Source organism: Scyliorhinus canicula, chromosome 9 (assembly GCF_902713615.1).
Source record: "Scyliorhinus canicula chromosome 9, sScyCan1.1, whole genome shotgun sequence".
In the NCBI taxonomy this organism is placed as follows: Eukaryota; Metazoa; Chordata; class Chondrichthyes; order Carcharhiniformes; family Scyliorhinidae; genus Scyliorhinus; species Scyliorhinus canicula.
The window spans coordinates 85,291,215-85,310,231 of NC_052154.1; the positions used below are offsets into that span (position 1 = coordinate 85,291,215).

Below are 19,017 nucleotides of genomic sequence, written 5' to 3' on the forward strand. Positions count from 1 at the left end.
CCAGGCAGTGTGCAAATTGGCTGCCCGTTTTCTACATTACAACAGTGATTCCTAGCTCAGTTTGCTAGACAGCTGGTTTGTGATGCAGAGCAAGGCCAGCAGCATGGGTTCTATTCCCATACCGGCTGAGGTTATTCATGAAGGCCCCACCTTCTGAATCTTGCCCCTTGCCTGAGCATCGCAGGCTGTGCCAGCATTTATTGACCATCCCCAATTGCCCTTTAGGAACAGTAAAGTGTCCACCACATTGATGTGGGGCTGAAGTCACATGTAGGCCAGACCAGGTTAGGACGGCAGATTTCCTCCCCTAAAGGACATTAGTGAACCAGGTTGTTTTTTATGACAATGGTTTCATGGTTATCATTAGATTTTAATTCCAGATTATTATTGAATTCAAATTTCACCATCTGCAGTGGCGGGATTTGAACCCAACCCCAAAACATTTACAATTCATAAGGGGATTGAATGATGGATGTTAAGAGGCTGTTCCTCCACCTTTCCCTCTCCCACTTTCCACCAAGTTCCCCTGGAGATTGTAGAACATAGGGTCACACTCTCAGGATAAGGGATCGGTTATTTAAGACTAAGCCGAGGAGAAATTCTGAATCTTTGGAACTCTATTGAAAAGAGCTGTGGATGTTCAGTCGGTATTTTAAAGACAGAGATTAATGGATTTCTAAATGCTAAAGTCATTAAGGACTGTGAGGATAATGCAAGAAGGTGGAATTAAGAGAGAAGATCAGCCATCATCGTATTGAAAGGTAGAGTAAGCTCAAAGGGCTGAAGGACCTATTCTTATGCGTATTTCTATGTGACACTGACTGTGCTTTAGAAGTCCCCGCTTGGCCGTGAAGTCCTGAGGTCACGAAAGGTGCTATGGAAATGCAAGTTCTTCCTATTCTGGGTTCACCTTCCAGTAACTAGTCCAAGAGTCCATTCTCCACACATGAAAGGAAGCAAGAACTTGAATTCATACCTTCGGACGCCCCAAGGCGCTCCACAGCAGCGCAGTGTCGGCGATGCGGGGAACTTTGACAGCCAATTTATACACAGCAAGATCCCACAATTAAGCCAATGACACAGGAGCCCACCCACAAATAGTGAACACCAATAGACAGTTGACCATTGGACATTTAAGTACAGCCAGGCCATGTTCCCTCCTGAGTCAGCACCACACAAGGTGCAGTTCTAGGGGAAGTCGCTGGTTCGCAACCAGGAGCAAGTAGGCCCGGCAGGTGCTTATTTTCCCGTACCCAGCTCTGGCAGCACTGAAACCACACAGCAACTGCCATACCCAGCCTCTACCCCCAGCAGCGCTGACCCCGCACCCCCCTCCCCCACCCTGCTCACCCCACACCCACTAACTCACATGGGAGCACAAATTAAACCAAAGAGCAGTCTGCCCTGTTGTGTGTTTCAAATTGCTTTTTATCAATTGGGCCATCATGGAGCCATTTGTCAGAGCCTTTTAGACATCAGAGGTCCTGATCCTCCTCGGTATTGTCAGTGTGCTCCATTTTACTCACTTGCGGCTCTCACTGGAAAACGCAGATAAGCCCACCGTTCAGTGGCATGTTATATGAGGAGCTGGATGAGATCATCTTGCTGTTCTGTTAATTTAAATCCTTGCAACCAAGTTGTAAATTACTTACATTGTGAGCACTGTGAGCCAGCAGGAGCAGTGAGTATCAGTTCCTATTTAAAAAGAATTTAATAAAGGGCCGATCTTTGCCTTTGATGGTTCTCCTGCGATTTAATTGTTGGACCAGAAGCTCTCTTTTACATACGCTGTTGAATGTGCAGCCTGAGGCTATTAAGCTGAGCTTTCATCATTAGGGCAATTTGAAAAGGAAATTGTTTTTTTGTGGATGTTGAGAAGTAGGGGACGTGAAGTATTGCATGAGCTAAAATTAAATGCTTTTCGTCCCCTGTGGGAGACTTGATTTCATTGCTATTTTATTCTGCCTTTGGTCAGCAGTTAACGGATAAATTTAGCCAGTTTTATTTTGCTGTCGCTAGTTTTGTCCTCTCTCTCCCTCTCTCTCCATTGAATCCATAGGATTCTGACAGTACAGAAGAAGGCCAGTTGATCCATCAAATTTACACCGTCCCTACGAAAATGCACCCTACCTAGGCTCACAACCCCGCCCTGTACCGTAACCCCACTTAACCAGCACATGGTTTCCATAGAGTAGTGGTTATCACATTCGCCTCACACGCGAAAGGTCCCCAGTTCGATCCTGGGTGGTAGCATCTGGGCAGCACGGTAGCACAGTGGTTAGCACTGTTGCTTCACAGCACCAGGCTCCCAGGTTCGATTCCTGGCTTGGGTCACTGTCTGTGTGGAGTCTGCATGTTCTCCCCGTGTCTGCGTGGGTTTCCTCCGGGTGCTCTGGTTTCCTCCCACAACTCCCGAAAGACGTGCTGTTAGGTGAATTGACATTCTAAATTCTCCCTCTGTGTACCCGAACAGGCACTGGGGTGTGGCGACGAGGGAATTTTCACTATTACTTCATTGCAGTGTTAATGTAAACCTACTTGTAGCAATAATAAACATTATTATTATTATCTTTGGACACTAAGGGCAATTTTTCATGGCCACTCCATCTAAGCGTGCACATCTTTGGACTGTGGGAGGAAACTGGAGCTCATGGCGGAAACCCATACAGGCACGGGGAGAACATGCAAACTCCACACAGTCACCCAAAGCCAGAATTGAACCCAAGTCCCTGGTGCTGTGAGGCAACAGTGCTCACCACTGTGCCACCGTGCCGCCCCTCAGCTCTCACTGAGGTGCAGCTCCGCAGATGGCTTCAGCTCCGCAGAGCCTCCATCCTTCAAGCCTGAGCCTCTGAGCAGCTCCATTCTCATCTTGTGGGGTGGAGTTAAAGGGGTGGTTGGTTGGATCATGGTTAGCAATGGACAACAGCAAGCCCCCCTGGGTGCTGCCTCCCCTCCATCGCCCAGGGAGAGTCTGATGGGTTTCCTGTCGAGGCTGGCTCTGGTCAAAATCAACTGATGAGAATTGCCACTCTACTCCATCTCCACGTCATTATTAGCAAACAAGGAGAGTGGTCGCTTGAACAAAGCATCAGGGAGCTGCCAGTCCCAAAAAGAACCGTGCCTTAGCAGGAATCAGTGCTTTCAGGGGAGGAGGGATGTAAATGGGGAAGGATAAAGCGTTGATGAAAACATAATAATTCTATTTTGCACTTCCCTGTCATGCTCCAGTATTGCTGGTTTGCTGCAGTATCCTGGAATTGCATTCAAAGCACTATTTTTACATATTCTCTTTGATTCCTACCCTGATTCGTACCCTGTACGAGGCTTTTTTTTCAAATCCTCCCGTCATATTTTTTTCTTCTGGATGAATAATCTACACACAATAGAAACAGGCCTTTGGAGCAGGGCTTAGGTTGTGTCACCTCCCTGGATTGTCAGTGAGCCAGGCTGTGTGTTGTTTGCAGATTTCAATAGTTGTGGCTAATTTTGAAGGATGCCGACGGATAAACCATCTGCCTGCGCAGAATTAACTGACCAGAGATGAGAGGGCAGCACGGTGGCGCAGTGGTTAGCACTGCTGCCTTACGATGACGAGGACGCGGGTTTGATCTGGGCCCCGGGTCACTGCCCGTGTGGAATTTGCACATTCTCCCCGTGTCTGCATGGGTTTCACTCCCACAACCCAGATATGTGCATGGGAGATGGATTGGCCATGTTAAATTGCCCCTTAATTATAAACAAATAATTGGGTACTCTAAATTTATTTTTTAAAAGTGACCTGAGCTAAGCGGGTTGGTTAGCAATTGGTGTCACTGTGCCCTGCATCACCCATTTAAGTTCACTGTTCAGTTATTATTTTGCGAACCCTCAAGGCCAAGTAATTGTCTTCTCGGTAGCATGGTGGCACAGTAGTTAGCTTTACTGCCTCACAGCGCCAGGGGACTTGGGTTCAATTTGGGCTTTGGGTGACTGTGTAGAGTTTGCACTTTCTCCCGTGTCTGTGTGGGTTTCCTCCAGGTGCTCCGGTTTCCTCCCACAGACCAACGGTTAGGTGGATTGGCCACGCTGAATTGTTCCTTAGTGTCAAAGACGTGCAGGTTAGGTAGATTGGCCATGCTAAAATTGCCCCTTTGTGTCCAAGGATGTGCAGCTAAGGTTGGGGTTATGGGGCTGGGCTGGGGGAGTGGACCTAGGCAGGGTTCTCTTTCAGAGGGGTCGGTGCAAACTCAATGAGCCGAATGGCCTCCTTCTGCACTGTTGGGATTCTATGATTCTGTGGTTCATTTGCTGAATGTAAGGTTAGGTTATGCAGAAGTTAGGTCTGCAGAAGTGACATTCCTTGGTCATGTGTAGTATTGTTTGTGTCTCTCATCTGCACATGTGCATAATGGTTTGAACTGAGGCCCCAGCAGTGGAGATTGGCTACACGGAGACTCATGCCTGTCCTGAACCTGGTTGGCAAAGAGCACTCACGCCAGTGGTCGTTCAAACAAAGTTTGCTCAAAGTGAACCCGACGAGAAAGATATCAGCCCAGTGGCTGCCATCTGACATTCATGGTTCAAGCTCCATTTCTGAGTTGTCGCCCCCATAATTCAGGCTGACTTTGCCAGTGCAGTATGAGAGAGCACTTCACGCTTGGAGGTGGCAGCTTTCATCTCCGGTGAAGGTAGAAGACCCCACAGCATACTTTTGAAGCAGGTCAAGGGAGTCCCTCAGCCCATATGCAGGAAAAAAAAGGGTATCTGGTCATTTATCTCATTTCTGCTCATGTGGAATCTTGCCATGTGCAAATTAGCTTCCACATTTTCTACATGATAACTGTGGTCAAACCTGAAAAATGCTTCAAAAATACTTTGAGACAACCTAAGGATATAATAAGAGAGTTGCCAGAATGGTTCCAGGGTTGAGGAGGGTTTTAGTGACAGGATTAGGGTTGGAGAAATTGGGGTTGTTCTCGTTGGAGCGAAGGAGATTGAGGGGAGATTTGATCAAGGTGTACAAGATTATGACAGGTTTAGATAAGGTGGGCAAAGAAAAATGTTCGCATTAGCTGATGGTCCAAGGACTGGGTCGGGGGGCAGGGGGAGTGCTGGTGGCGGTACACAGATTTAAGGTTCTGGGCAAGAGATACAGGGAGGAAGAACTTTTTAACACAGGGAAAAGGAACTCACCACCCACGAGGATGGTGGAAAGGGAGATGATCAATGATTTCGGAAAGAAATTGGATGAACACTTGAGAGAATTAAACTTGCAGGGATACAAGGAGCATGGGTGAGAGTAGGGTCGGAGGTGGTAGTGGGGTCAGGGGGTGGGAGTGGGGTCGGGGGGGGGGGTGGGAGTGGGGTCGGGGCTGGGAGTGTGTTCGGGGGGTGGAAGTGGGGTTGGGGGGTGGGACTGGGGTCTGGGGAGGTGGGAGTGGGACTGACTCTACAGAGAGCTACATGTGCTCATGTGCCCAATGGCCTCCTTCTGTACGATAATCACTCAATGGCTGGGATTTTATCAAAACCACCGAGGTGCCAACAGCGGACCAATATGTGTGTGGACAACACGCATGACAACCCGGTGAGACATTCCCCTCAATTTTGCAGGCGACAGATGATTGAATAGGTGCGGCTGGGGTATGCCAGCTGCCCCCGAGAGCTGCTGGCTCAGGCAGGACCAGGGGAGCCTCTGCTGCATCACCAGGCATGGATACCACTTTCGAGGAATTTAGAGATCCCACAGGCAGGTCGAAGAAAGTTCCAAAATATATTTTAAAATCTCAAGATGGAGGGGAAACCTCTCTGGAGGGAATGACAGGAGATGTTAAGATAATGCCCCCACCCCTCCCCAGGCTGCTGCAGGGAGACTGCCTACACATATCTTGTGGACCCCCTGTTGACGGGGGTGGCGGTTGGATACTCTTGGCAAAGTGACCATAATAGGGCCTTTGCATATTCAAATTGGCGGCCTGCTGTCTTGGTATAGGCTGCTCGTCCAAATCCGTTCCCACCATCACTAAACTTCCCCAATGGCTGAACGTGGTCAGGGAGCCAATCCACCATGGCTCTACGACATCTCTATTGCACCTCCCCCCCACCACCCCCAGCTCTACGACAACTCTACTGCCCCCCGCCCCCCACCCCCTCCTTTGGTCTGGTAAAGTTTCACCCTATGGTTCTATGACATACAAGCCCTAAGACCTTGAAATGCATGTGTCAAGTGAGTGCAGGAGCAGACGTGGCTGCGATGCCCTCATGGTGGGATGGACCTTGAGCAGTGTTGCAGCCCCCACAGGGTACACTGGCTGAGGCACTGGTTGCCTGGAAACCCCACCAAAATAATAACAAACCTCGGCAAAAACAATAATTAAACGGGCATCCCTAAAGAGCCGGTTGTAAGTTTATGAATTGGTAAAATGTGGCAGCACTGTTCTGGGAGGAGAATATCACAAAAATGTTGCAACTACCCTCTTCCTGTCGGATGTTGGAAATGGCTGTGTTATGCCACAGGCACTGTGGGGGAACTGGATGATGCAGTGGGTTAGCTCGCTGACCTTTGGCCCTGCTTCCAATCCAGCCCAGACTGTTTGAGATCTCTTTGCTGTCAGATGGTAGCAAGAGTGACATGCAGAATGAGTTTAAGCAACCGCAGGTCATAGACCTTCAGCCCAAAACTGCCTCTTGTTCAGTTTGGCACCAAATCAGCAGTCACGCCCAAAGAGGGCACAGGATGGCTGGCACAGCAATGGCAATTTCACATCACCAGGAGTAAGGAGTGCTGACCAAATGATCGGATTTGAAAGTGTTTTTCTCTTTACTGAACCCCATCCTGAGAGTGTTTGATGGGCATAGTGTTAATGGAGCTTTCTGAATCTCACCCATATTATACCTGGGATAGGAGTGTTTCATGGGGATGGTGTAGAGCGGCTTTATTTGGTATCTAACTCATGCTGCAGCTGTCCTGGGAGTGTTTAAAAAAATATATTTTTATTAAAGGCATTTTGAACATATACATAGAAATATCAGAAAATCAAAACAACAGATACAAAAATACAAGCCAACTGCAGCAACTGATAATGGGCCTGTAACTCACCCCGCCCCTTATTTTCCCCGTCTTATCTCCCACAGATAAATGACCTCCACCTCAGGGTGAACCCCTCATCCACAACCTGTAGAGGGAACTTAACCTTCGCCAATGGCAGGAATTCTGCCATGTCGTTCACTCATGCACCCGCCTTTGGTGGCTTCCCGCCAGCCCAGCAAAATCCACCTCCCGGATATCAGAGAGGAAAAGGCCAAAACATCGGCCTCTCTCCCCACCTGGACTCCCGGCTGTTCCGACACTCCAAATATTGCCACCTCTGGACTCGGAGCCACCCCGGCAACCAAACTCTCGGGCATGACATCCAACAAACCCTGCCAGAACCCCCTCAGCTTTGGACAAGCCCAGAACATGTGGACGTGATTCACAGCTCCCCCCCCAAAACATCGGCCACACCTATCCTCCACCCCTGCAAAGAACCAGCTCATCCTCACAACCGTCATGTGGGTCCTGTGCACCACCTTAAATAGGATGAGGCTTAACCTCGCACACAATGAAGAAGCGTTCACTCTCCGCATGGCTTCCTTCCACAGCCAGATCCTCAACTCCACCTCCCACCCACCGGCAACTCCTCTTCCCCTTTGCCCTTAACCTCCTCTACCAGTCATACTAAATTCAATTTATGCAGCTGGGCCCAGCTCCGCAACACCTGTATCCCGAGATACCGAAAGCTCGCGCCCACCACATGGAAAGGCAACTTCCCTAGCCTTCTCTCCTGCCCTCTGGCATTAATCAGGAACACTTTGCTGTTCCCCATGTTCAATTCATACCCCGAGAAACAGAGAAATTCCCTCAGGGTTTCCATAATCCTGTCGAAACGCCCCACTGGTTCCGAGATATATAATAGAACATCATCTACATACAACAAAACCCGTGCTTGACCCACCCCGGTTCAATTCCTTTTCAAGCCCTCGACGCCCTGAGCGCCATTGCCAATGGCTCTATTGCCAGGACAAAAAGCAGTGGGGAGAGTGGGCACCTCTGCCTCGTCCCCCAGCTCAAACTGAAGTATTCCGAACTCGTCCTGTTCATAGAAACATGGAAAATAAAAGCAGGAGGAGGTCATTCGGCACTTTGAACCTGCTCCACCATTCATTGTGATCATGGCTGATCATTAAATTCAATACCCTGATACTTCACACCCCCCCCCCCCCCCCCAATAGCCCTTTAGCCCCAAGATTCCTTCTTGAAATTTCAAAATGTTTTAGCCTCATCTACTATCTGTGTTAGTGAATTGCACAGATTCACCACTCTCTGGGTGAAGAAATTTCTCCTCACCTCAGTCCTAAAAGGTTTACCCCTTATCTTCAAACTATGACCCCTATCTCTGGACTTCCCCACCACTGAGAACATTCTTTCTCATCTACCTTGTCTAATCCTGTTGGAATTTTTAAGTTGCTCTGAGAGCTCCTCTCACTTCAATTCGCATACCGTCGCAAGGAGACGGCATCAGACGCCATTTCCCTGCCGTCTCGAAAACAAGGACTCCTACATCAGACTCCTATTTATTGACTACAACTCCGCCTTCAACACCATAATCCCAACCAAGCTCATATCAAAGCTCCAAAACCTAGGACTTGGCTCTCCACTCTGCAACTGGATCCTTGACTTTCTGACCAACAGACCACAATCAGTAAGAATGAACACCAACACCTCCTCCACAATAGTCCTCAATACCGGTGCCCCGCAAGGCTGCGTACTTAGCCCCCTACTCTACTCCCTGTACACACACGACTGCGTGGCAAAACTTGGTTCCAACTCCATCTACACGTTTGCTGACGATACGGCCATAGTGGGCCGGATCTCGAATAACGACTAGTCAGAATACAGGAGGGAGATAGAGAACCTAGTGGAGTGGTGCAACGACAACAATCTCTCCCTCAATCCCAGCAAAACTAAAGAGCTGGTCATCGACATCAGGAAGCAAAGTTACTGTACACACCCCTGTCAGCATCAACGGGGCCGAGGTGGGGATGGTTAACATTTACAAATTCCTAGGGGTGCACATCACCAAAAATATGTCCTGGTCCACCCACGTCGACGCTATCACCAAGAAAGCACAACGGCGCCTATACTTCCTCAGGAAACTAAGGAAATTCGGCATGTCCACATTAACCCTTACCAACTTTTACAGATGCACTATAGAAAGCATCCTATCGGGCTGCATCACAGCCTGGTATGGCAACTGCTCTGCCCAGGACCGCAAGGAATTTCAGAGAGTCGTGAATACCGCCCAGTCCATCACACAAACCTGCCTCCCATCCATGGACTCCATCTACACCTCCCGCTGCCAGGGGAAAGCGGGCAGCATAATCAAGGATCCCTCCCACCCGGCTTACTCACCTTTCCAACTTCTTCCATCGGGCAGGAGATACACAAGTCTGAGAACACGCACAAACAGACTCAAAAACAGCTTCTTCCCCACTGTCACCAGACTCCTAAATGACCCTCTTATTGACTGACCTCATTAACACTGCACCCTGTATGCTTCATCCGATGCCAATGCTTATGTAGTTACATTGTGCATCTTGTGTTGCCCTATTATGTATTTTCTTGAATTTTGTTTAATTCCCTTTTCTTCCATGTACTGAATGATCTGTTGAGCTGCTTGCAGAAAAATACTTTTCACTGTACCTCGGTACACGTGACAATAAACAAATCCAATCCAATCCAGTCTTCTAAACATTCATGAATATAATACTAACCGACTTAGTCTCTCCTTATATCACAGTCCTGTCTTCCCAGGAATCAGCCTGGTAAACCTTTGCTGCACTGCCTCCATAGCAAGAACATCCTTCCCTAGATAAGGACGCCAAAACTGCACTCAATACTCTGGATGTGGCCTCACCAATGCCTTATAGAATTGCAGTAAAACATCTCTATTCCTATACTCAAATCCTCTCGCTATGAAGGCCAATATCATTTACCTTCTTTGTTTTTTTTTTAAAATAATTTTTATTGAAAGAATTTTTTACATGAAGATATTTACCCCAACTAACTATAAAATATTACAAAATATTCCCTCTTAACAAATATCCCCCCCCGCCCGAACTCGCGCGCGCGTTGTCCCTCCCCCCCTCCCCCCTCCCCCAAAAACAAACAAACCAACAATCAACATCAAACATGAACTGCGAGCAAATTTGCCCGCATTTCAACCGTAAATAACCCACCACAACCGTTGTTGCCACCCCCCTCCCCCCCCCCCCTCCCCTCCCCCCCGGGTTGCTGCTGCTGCGACCTCTGTACCCTATCTCTGAGCCAAAAAGTCGAGGAAAGGCTGCCACCGCCTGAAGAACCCTTGTACCGACCCTCTCAGGGCGAATTTGACCCTTTCCAACTGAATAAAGCTTGCCATGTCATTAATCCAAGTTTCCACGCTTGGAGGCCTCGCGTCCTTCCACTGTATTAGTATCCTTCTTCGAGCAACTAGGGACGCAAAGGCCAGTACTCCGGCCTCTCTCGCCTCCTGTACCCCCGGCTCCACCCCAACCCCAAAGATCGCAAGTCCCCATCCTGGTTTGACCCTGGATCCCACCACCCTCGACACCGTCCTTGCCACCCCCTTCCAGAACTCCTCCAGTGCCGGACATGCCCAAAACATATGGACATGGTTCGCTGGACTTCCCGAACACCTGACACATCTGTCCTCACCCCCAAAGAACCGACTCATCCTTGTCCCCGTCATATGGGCTCTATGTAGCACCTTAAATTGAATGAGGCTAAGCCTCGCACACGAGGAGGAAGAATTAACCCTCTCCAGGGCATCAGCCCATGTTCCATCCTCTATCTGTTCTCACAGCTCCCCCTCCCACTTGGCTTTCAGCTCCTCTACTGATGCCTCCTCCGCCTCCTGCATTACTTTGTAGATGTCCGATATCCTCCCCCCTCCGACCCAGACCCCCGAGAGCACCCTATCACTCGCCCCCCTACTGGGGAGCAAGGGAAACCCTTCCACCTGGCGTCTAGCAAATGTCTTCACCTGCAAATGTCTAAACATGTTTCCCGGGGGGAGCCCGAATTTCTCCTCCAGCTCTCTCAGGCTCGCAAACCTCCCATCTACAAACAGATCCTTCAGCTGCCTGATGCCCACCCTGTGCCAGCTCTGAAATCCCCCGTCCATGTTCCCCGGGATGAATCTATGGTTCCGTCTTAACGGTGCCTCCATCAGACCTCCCACTTCCCCCCTGTGTCGCCTCCACTGCCCCCAGATCTTGAGGGTGGCCGCCACCACCGGGCTCGTGGTGTACCTCGTGGGAGGGAGCGGCCATGGCGCCGTTACTAGGGCCCCCAGGCTTATGTTGCCACAGGACGCCCTCTCCATTCGTTTCCAAGCCGCCCCCTCCCCTTCCATCATCCACTTGCGCACCATCGATACATTTGCCGCCCAGTAATACCCCGAAAGATTGGGTAATGCCAGCCCTCCACTATCCCTACTCCGCTCCAAGAAGACCCTCCTCACCTTTGGGGTGCCGTGCGCCCACACGTAGCTCATGATGCTACTCGTCACCTTTTTGAAGAAGGCCCTAGGGAGGAAGATGGGCAAGCACTGAAATAAAAACAAAAACCTCGGGAGGACCGTCATTTTAACGGACTGCACTCTGCCCGCCAGCGACAGCGGCACCATGTCCCACCTTTTAAATTCCTCCTCCATCTGTTCCACCAGCCTGGAGAAATTCAGCTTGTGGAGAGTCCCCCAGTTCCTTGCCACCTGCACCCCTAAATATCTAAAACTCTTTCCTGCTCTCTTAAACGGGAGTCTCCCGATTCCCTCTTCCTGGTCCCCTGGGTGTATCACAAATACCTCACTCTTGCCCAAGTTTAGCTTGTACCCCGAAAAGTCCCCAAATTCTGCTAGCAGTTCCATCACCTCCGGCATTCCCCCTTCTGGGTCTGCCACGTATAGCAGCAGGTCGTCCGCGTATAGCGATACCCGGTGCTCCTCCCCGCCCCTTGTCAGCCCTCTCCACCCCCCTGAGCCCCTCGGTGCCATCGCCAACGGTTCAATTGCCAGTGCGAAGAGCAGGGGGGACAAGGGGCACCCCTGTCTGGTCCCCCGGTGGAGCCCAAAATACTCCGATCTCCTACCATTCGTCACTACACTTGCCGTCGGGGCCGAATAGAGCAGCTTCACCCATTTAATAAATCCCTCCCCAAATCCAAACCGTTCCAGCGTCTCCCACAGGTACTTCCACTCCACCCTATCAAATGCTTTCTCCGCGTCCAATGCCACCACTATCTCCGCCTCACCCTCCACTGCCGGCATCATGATGACGTTTAGCAGTCTCCGCACGTTCGTATTAAGCTGCCGCCCTTTCACAAAACCCGTCTGGTCCTCGTGTATCACCCCTGGCACACAATCCTCTATCCTGGTAGCCAGGATCTTTGCCAGCAACTTGGCGTCCACATTCAGGAGCGAGATAGGCCTATATGACCCACACTGCACGGGGTCCTTGTCCCGCTTCAAGATCAGAGAGATCAGTGCCTGCGACATTGTCGGGGGCAGAGCCCCCCCCTCCCATGCCTCGTTGAAGGCTCGTACCAGCACAGGGCCCACCAAATCCGCATATTTTTTGTAAAATTCCACCGGGAACCCGTCTGGTCCCGGCGCCTTCCCCGTCTGCATATGCCCAATCCCCTTGACTAGCTCCTCTAACCCTATCGGCGCCCCCAGCCCCTCTACCAGCTCCTCTTGGACCTTGGGGAACCTCAATTTGTTCAAGAAGCCCTCCATCCCCCCTCCCCTCGTCGGCGGCTCTGACCGATACAGCTCCTTATAGAAGTCTCTGAAGACCCCATTTACTTCTGGCCCCTTCTGCACTACGTTCCCACCCCTCTCCCTCACTCCCCCAATTTCTCTAGCCGCATCCCGCTTGCGGAGCTGATGCGCCAACATCCTACTCGCCTTCTCCCCATATTCATAAATCGCGCCCTGCGCCCTTCTCCACTGTGTCTCTGCCTTTCTGGTGGTCAACAGGTCGAACTTAGCCTGCAAACTGCGCCGTTCCCCCAACAGCCCCTCCTCTGGTGCCTCCGCATATCTCCTATCCACGTCCAAAAGCTCCCCCACCAGCCTCTCCCTCTCCTGTCTCTCCCTCCTTTCCCTATGTGCCCGTATGGAGATCAGCTCCCCCCGGATCACCGCCTTCAGGGCCTCCCAGACCATCCCCACCTGCACCTCCCCCGTGTCATTAGTGTCCAGATATCTTTCAATGCTCTTCCGGACCCTCTTACACACCTCCTCATCCGCCAGCAACCCCACATCCAGGCGCCACAGCGGACGCTGGTCTCGCGCCTCCCCCATTTCCAAATCTACCCAGTGTGGCGCATGGTCTGAGACCGCTATGGCCGAGTACTCCACTTCCCGTACTTTCGGGATCAGTCCCCTGCTCAATACAAAAAAGTCAATTCTAGAATAGACTCTGTGGACATGGGAGAAAAAGGAATACTCCCTCGCCCTCGGCCTCCCAAACCTCCAGGGATCTACCCCTCCCATCTGCTCCATAAACCCCTTTAACACTTCTGCCGCTGCCGGCCTCCTACTCGTCCTTGAACTCGATCTGTCCAGCACGGGGTCCAGCACTGTGTTGAAGTCCCCCCCCCATAATCAGGCCCCCTGCCTCCAGGTCCGGAATGAGGCCCAGTAGGCGCCTCATGAAGCCAGCGTCGTCCCAATTCGGGGCATACACATTAACCATCACCACTTTCTCCCCCTGTAGCCTACCCTTCACCATGACATATCTACCCTCTTTATCCGCCACCACCTCCGCCGCCACGAACGACACCCTCTTCCCTACCAGGATCGCCACCCCCCGGTTCTTTGCGTCCAGTCCTGAGTGGAACACCTGTCCCACCCACCCCCTTCTCAGGCGGACCTGGTCCGCCACCTTCAAATGGGTCTCTTGTAGCATTGCTACATCCGCCTTCAGTCCCTTCAAATGCGAGATTACTCTCGTTCTCTTGACCGGCCCATTCAGCCCCCTCACATTCCAAGTGATCAGCCGGGTCGAAGGGCAGCCCGCCCCTCTCCCCTGCCGACTAGCCATATCCTGTCACCTGCTCGCCCCGAGTCAGCCCTCCCCTTCTGACCCGCTCCCCATGGCGATGGCGCCCTCCCCCCACCCCTCCGGTCCTCAACTTCTCCTCCCTGGCCTTTTCAGCAGCAACCCGGTAGCCCCCCCCCTTCCCCCCTCCCCCACCCCCCTCCCCCCCCCAGGCTAGGACCCTTCCTAGCCGCGATGCACCCTCCATAGTACTTCCGTAAGTCAGCTGGTTTACGCTGACCCGGCTGTCCCTGCCACAATCCGACTCCTCCCGGCATGGGGGACATCCCCCCCTTACCACCCCTCCTTGACCCCGCTCCAGCGCGGGAAAGGGAGCCATTGCTGACCACGCCCCTTCCTCCCACCCTCCTCCCTCCTCTGCCCCGCGCGCGGGAAACCAGAGGAAAGCCCGCGCTTTCGCCCTGCCACTCCCCACCCCTCCATCTTCAGTTCCACCCCCGTCCCCGATCCCACACCGATTTAAAAAAAACCCCCACAAGAAACACATACCCCCGGCACTCCCCCCCCACCTCGCCCCCCCAACATAACATTATAAATAACAGAAAAAAGAATAAAACTGGTAGAGAGAAAAAAAGGGGTCCAAAAATACAGCCAAGTGAAAATCCAACCAAAAGAAAGCCACGTGTCCAGCTTAAAGTACCAGAGCGGCAACGACCGCCAAGTATCCCCTGGTTCTAGTTCGAGTCCAGCTTTTCTTCCTGGACAAAGGCCCACGCCTCCTCCGGGGACTCAAAATAGTGGTGCTGGTCCTTATAGGTCACCCACAAGCGCGCTGTGCTGCAGCATCCCGAATCTGATTCTCTTGGCATGCAGCACCGCCTTCGTCCGGTTGAACCGGGCCCGCCGCTTTGCCACCTCCGCACCCCAGTCCTGGTAGATCCTCACCGTCGAGTTCTCCCATTTGCTGCTCCTCTCTCTCTTGGCCCACCTCAGCACCCTCTCCCGGTCACTGAGTCGCTGGAACCGAACCAGCACCGCCCTCGGGGGTTCGTTTGCTCTTGGCTTCCTGGCCATTACTCTGTAGGCCTCCTCCAATTCCAGGGGCGAAGGGACGGCCCCTGCCCCCATCAGTGAGCCCAGCATTTCTGCCACATACCTCGGGAGGTCCGACCCCTCCAGCCCTTCTGCCAGGCCCAGGATCCTCAGGTTTTTCCGCCTCATGCGGGTATCCATCTCCTCCAGTCGGTTTTGCCATTTCAGGTGGAGTGCCTCGTGCACCTCCACCTTTCCCACGAGGACCGTGGCCTCCTCCTCCCTCACAGCCATCTCCTGCTGCAGCTCCCGAATTGACGCCTCTTGGGTCGCCTGGGCTCCCATCAGCCTGGTGGTCGTCGCGTTCATCGACTCCAGCAGCTCCACTTTCAGCTCCGTGAAGAAGCGCAGGAGAACGGCCTGCTGCTCCTCCGCCCATTTCCTCCAGTCCTCGGGTGCGCCGCCGGCCGCCATTTTGGGTTTCTTCCCCCGCTTTTTTGGGGGAGCTGCTGCCGCTTTTTTTTCTGCCCCACTTCGGGTGACGACCATAAGTTTTGCAGGGTTCTCCTCTGGGAACCTTCCCCCACCGGGAATCGTCGTTCCAGCGCCGTAAGGGGCCCTCCAATCGGCCCGAAAACACCTTCCTCGCAGGAGCAGCCAAACGTGCGACTTAGCTGGTCATAGCCGCAACCGGAAGTCATTTACCTTCTTTGTTGACTGCTGTGCCTGCGCGCTTACTTTCAGCGACTGATGCACGAGGACACCAAGGTCTCGCTGAGTATCCACCACTCTCAATATACACCCATTCAGATAATCTGCCATGCATGCAGATTACTCAGCCTGTCCAAATCCCGCTAAGCATCCTCCTCACAGCTCACCCTCCCACCCAACTTTGTATCATCTGCAAATTTTGTAGATCATGGGTGGGATTCTCCGACCCCCCACCGGGTCGGAGAATCGCTGGGGGGCGGAGTGAATCCCACCCCCGCCGGCTACCGAATTCTTTGGGGCCGGGGATTTGGCGGGGGTGGGAATCGCGCCGCGCCAGTCGGCGGCCGCTGGCAGCACCCCTCCCCCCACTGATTCTCTGGTCCTCTGAGGCCTCCTTCCTCGGCTGCTCGAACTTGTTGTTGAAAAAGGTCACCAGCTGCTCGGTAGACCGCTGGCCAGCTGCTCAATAGACCACTGGGTGGGCAGCGCTGCCCCACCACTCTCCGCCATCTTTTCCAGCGTCACACCTCTATTCCTCTCTCAATCAAGCTGCTGCCTCTTGTCCGTTACACTTCTCGTCTGATAAGCCATAGACCAGTCCCACCAGAGGAGTATTACATTCCCTCACCCCTCAGATCAGGTGGAGAAGGTTAAAAAAAAAAACACCCATAGCAGGAACTACCAAATGTGCAAACACTCCATAGCCACCAGCGGAACCCTGTCCTAGGAGTATTTGATGCAAGAACATAAACATAGGGATTAGTAGCAGGAATAGACCATTAGGCCATCGAGCCTATTCTGCCATTCAATACGATTAACAATTCAATCCACTGTCCTCCCAATTCTCCAGATCCCTTGATTCCCAGGAACACCAAAAATCTGTCTATCCCAGCCTTAAATAAATTCACCAATGGAGCATTTATAACCTTCTGGGATAGAGCATTCCAAAGATTCACACCCCTCTGAATGAAGAGATTTTCCCTCATCTCAGTTCAAAATGAATGACCTCTGATCCTGAGACTGCGCTCCTGTGTTCCAGATTGCTCAGCCAGGAGAAACAACTTTGCTGTGCCTACCCTGTCAATCCCCTTCTTAACCTTGAATATTTCAATGAGGTAACCTCTCATTCTTCTAAACTCCAGAGAATATAGACTCAATTTACGCAATTCCTCATCAGAGGACAGCTCTCTGCCCTGGGACCAATCCAGTGAACCTTTGTTGTACTGCATCCAATGTGAGTATGCCCCTCCTCAAATATGGACACTATAAGTGCACACAGTATTCCAGGTGTGGTCTCACCAAAACTCTGTACTTCTTTATTCTTATGCTCCACTGCCCTTGCAATAAAGACAAACATGCCATTTGCTTTCCTAATTGCTTGTTGTACCTACATGCTAACACTTTGTGCTCCTTGAATGAAAATGCTCAAGTCCTAGAATCAGAGAATACCTACAGTGCAGAAGGAGGTACCGTAGCATAGTGGTTAGCACTGTTGCTCCACAGCTCCAGGGTCCCAGGTTCGATTCCCACTTGGGTAACTGTCTGTGCGGTGTCTGCACCTTTTCCCGTCTGCGTGGGTTTCCTCCCACAGTCCAAAGGTGTGCAGGTTGGGTGGATTGGCAATGATAAATTGCCCTTAGTGTCCAAAAAGGGTTAGGTGGGCGTCCTGGGTTATGGGGATTGGGTGGAGCTTAAGTGGGTGCTCTTTCCAAGGGCTGGTGCAGACTCGATGGGCCAAGCGGCCTCCTTCTGCACTGTAAATTCTATGATTCAGCCCATCGAGTCTGCACCGACCTTCTGAAAGAGCACCCCAGCCAGGTCCACTCCCCTGCCCTATCCCCATAACCCTGCAACCAAAAGTAACCTTTGGACATTAAGGTTCAATTTACATCAGCCAATCTACCTAACCTGCACATCTTTGGACTGTGGGAGGAAACCAGAGCACCCGGAGGAAACCCAGGCAGACATGGAGAGGACGTGCAGAATCCACACAGCCACCCAAGGCAGGAATTGAACCCCGGTCCCTGGCGCTGTGAGGCAGCAGTGCTAACCACTGTGTCAATGTGCCATTCTGCTCTGAACATCAATATTTACAAGTTTAAGACATTTCAAAGATATTTTGTTTTTCTCTTCTCAGGACCAAAGTGAATAATATCACAATTACACACATTATACTCCCATTTGTAATCTCTTTGCCCACTCACTTCATCTGTCTGTGTCTCTTTGCAGCCTCTTTGTATCCCCCTCACAGCTTGTATTCCCATCTAGCCTTGTATCATCAGCAAACTTAGATATATTACTCTCTGTCTCTTTGTCTATGTCATTAATATAGATTGTAAATAGTTGAGGCCCTAATACTGATCCTTGCGGCATTGCACTGGTCAAAGCCTGCCAACTGGAAAATGCCCAATTTACCCTTACTCTCTGCTTCCTGTCCATTAACCAATCCTCTTTCCTTGCTAATATATAACCCCCAACTCCATGCACCCTCATCTTGCGTATTAACCTTTCTGATGACACCTTCTCAAATGCCTTTTGAAAATCCAAGTGTACTACATCTACTGGTTCCCCTTTTCCTACTCTAATAGTAGTAGTGGGCAGCACAGTAGCACAGTGGTTAACACAGTTTCTTCACAGCTTCAGGTCCCAGGTTCGATTCCCAGCTTGGGTCACTGTCTGTGCAGAGTCTGCACGTTCTCCCCGTGTCTGTGTGGGTTTCCTCCGGGCGCTCCGGTTTCCTCCCACAGTCCAAAGGTGTGCAGGTTAGGTGGATTGGCCATGCTAAATTGCCCTCGGTGTCCAAAATGTTTCGGTGGGGTTGCTGGGTTACGGGAATAGGTTGGAAGTGTGGTCTTAAGTAGGGTGCTTTTTCCAAGAGCCGGTGCAGACTTGATGGGCCGAATGGCCTCCTTCTGCACTGTAAATTCTATGAAAACCATATTGACTTCTTTTAATCATACTATGGCTCTCTCAGTCCACTGTCAAAATTCCTTAATAATAACTTCCAGCATTTTCTGGCTAACAGATGCTCGGCCAACTGACCAGTGTTTCCAGGTTTTCTCTCTCCATCCATGCTTGAAAAGTCGTGCAACAGTTGCAAACTTCAATTTGCTGGTCCCATTCCAGATTTAGGGAATTTTCAAAAATCGTAGCTCGTGTATCCATTATTTTAGAACATAGAAC

General features: G+C 51.3%; 1 protein-coding gene and 1 non-coding gene across 9 annotated transcripts in view; both read left to right on the forward strand.

Moving 5' to 3' along the window:
• The window catches only part of LOC119971491 (RNA-binding Raly-like protein), a 1,731,169-nt gene that overhangs the window by 1,694,857 nt on the left and 17,295 nt on the right, over nucleotides 1-19,017 (forward strand). The window lies entirely within an intron of this gene.
• Nucleotides 2,181-2,253, forward strand: trnav-cac. The gene has a single exon. It is a non-coding gene; the product is annotated as a tRNA-Val (tRNA).